This window comes from Oncorhynchus tshawytscha, linkage group LG01 (assembly GCF_018296145.1).
Source record: "Oncorhynchus tshawytscha isolate Ot180627B linkage group LG01, Otsh_v2.0, whole genome shotgun sequence".
NCBI classification, from domain to species: domain Eukaryota; kingdom Metazoa; phylum Chordata; class Actinopteri; order Salmoniformes; family Salmonidae; genus Oncorhynchus; species Oncorhynchus tshawytscha.
This window is the reverse complement of record NC_056429.1, coordinates 78852893-78855771: the sequence shown is the minus strand read 5'-3', so window position 1 is coordinate 78855771 and position 2879 is coordinate 78852893.

Here is a 2879-nt window from a genome sequence, read left to right as displayed (position 1 = left end):
ACGTTTCTCAGCCATGAAGTGGTAGGCCACACAAATCAAACCAAATTTTATTGGTCACATACACATATTTAACAGATGTTATTGGTCACATACACATATTTAACAGATGTTATTGGTCACATACTTATATTTAACAGATGTTATTGATCACATACTTATATTTAACAGATGTTATTGGTCACATACACATATTTAACAGATGTTATTGGTCACATACTTATATTTAACAGATGTTATTGATCACATACTTATATTTAACAGATGTTATTGGTCACATACTTATATTTAACAGATGTTATTGATCACATACACATATTTAACAGATGTTATTGATCACATACACATATTTAACAGATGTTATTGATCACATACACATATTTAACAGATGTTATTGGTCACATACACATATTTAACAGATGTTATTGGTCACATACACATATTTAACAGATGTTATTGGTCACATACTTATATTTAACAGATGTTATTGATCACATACACATATTTAACAGATGTTATTGATCACATACACATATTTAACAGATGTTATTGGTCACATACACATATTTAACAGATGTTATTGATCACATACACATATTTAACAGATGTTATTGATCACATACACATATTTAACAGATGTTATTGATCACATACACATATTTAACAGATGCTATTGATCACATACACATATTTAACAGATGTTATTGGTCACATACTTATATTTAACAGATGTTATTGGTCACATACACATATTTAACAGATGTTATTGGTCACATACTTATATTTAACAGATGCTATTGATCACATACACATATTTAACAGATGTTATTGGTCACATACTTATATTTAACAGATGCTATTGATCACATACACATATTTAACAGATGTTATTGGTCACATACTTATATTTAACAGATGCTATTGATCACATACACATATTTAACAGATGTTATTGGTCACATACTTATATTTAACAGATGCTATTGATCACATACACATATTTAACAGATGTTATTGGTCACATACACATATTTAACAGATGCTATTGATCACATACACATATTTAACAGATGTTATTGGTCACATACTTATATTTAACAGATGTTATTGGTCACATACACATATTTAACAGATGTTATTGGTCACATACTTATATTTAACAGATGTTATTGGTCACATACACATATTTAACAGATGTTATTGGTCACATACACATATTTAACAGATGTTATTGATCACATACACATATTTAACAGATGTTATTGGTCACATACACATATTTAACAGATGTTATTGATCACATACACATATTTAACAGATGTTATTGGTCACATACACATATTTAACAGATGTTATTGATCACATACACATATTTAACAGATGTTATTGGTCACATACACATATTTAACAGATGTTATTGGTCACATACACATATTTAACAGATGTTATTGATCACATACACATATTTAACAGATGTTATTGATCACATACACATATTTAACAGATGTTATTGGTCACATACACATATTTAACAGATGTTATTGATCACATACTTATATTTAACAGATGTTATTGGTCACATACTTATATTTAACAGATGTTATTGATCACATACACATATTTAACAGATGTTATTGATCACATACACATATTTAACAGATGTTATTGGTCACATACTTATATTTAACAGATGTTATTGATCACATACACATATTTAACAGATGTTATTGGTCACATACACATATTTAACAGATGTTATTGGTCACATACACATATTTAACAGATGTTATTGGTCACATACACATATTTAACAGATGTTATTGCGGTTGTAGCTTAATGCTTGTGTTCCTAGCTTCAACAGTACAGTAATATCTAACAATTCACAACAATACACACAAATCTAAAAGTAAAAAAATGGAATTAAGAAATAAATATTAGGACGAGCAATGTCGGAGTGGCATTGATGCTCACAGAACGGGACCGCCGAATGCTGAAGCGCGTTGTGTGTAAAAATCGTCTGTCCTCGGTGGCAACACTCACTACCGAATTCCAAACTGCCTCTGGAAGCTACGTCACCACAAGAACTGTTCGTCGGGAGCTTCGGCCATGGAAATGGGTTTCCATGGCCGAGCAGCCGCACACAAGTTTTAGATCACCTTGCACAATGCCAAGCGTCGGCTGGAGTGGTGTAAAGCTCGCTGCCATTGGACTCTGGAGCAGTGGAAACGTGTTCTCTGGAGTTATGAATCATGCTTCAACATCTGGCAGTCTGACGGACAAATATGGGTTTGGCAGGTGCCAGTAGAACGCTACCTGCCCCAATGCATAGCGCCAACCCTAAAGTTTGGTGGAGGAGGAATAATGGTCTGGGGCTGTTTTTCATGGTTCGGGCTAGGGCCCTTAGTTCCAGGGAAGGGAAATCTTATCGCTACAGAATATAATGACATTCCAGACAATTCCTAACATTTCAATTGGGCTCCCGAATGGCACAGTGGCCTATGACACTGAATCTCAGTGCAAGTGCAAGAGGCATCACCTGGTTCAAATCCAGACTGCATCACATCTGGCCATGATTGGGAGTCCCATTGGGCGGCGCACAACTGGCCCAGTGTTGTCTGGGGTAGGCTGTCATTATAAATAAGAATTTGTTCTTAACTGACTTGCCCAGTTAAATAAAGGTTAAATAAAATAAAATAACATAAATGCTGTGCTTCCAACCTTGTGGCAACAGTTTGGGGAAGGCCCTTTCCTGTTTCAGCATGACAATGCCCCAGTGCACAAAGCGAGGTCCATACAGAAATGGTTTGTTGAGATCGGTGTGGAAGAACTTGACTGGCCTGCACAGAGCCCTGACCACAACCCCATCGAACACCTGAGCCAGA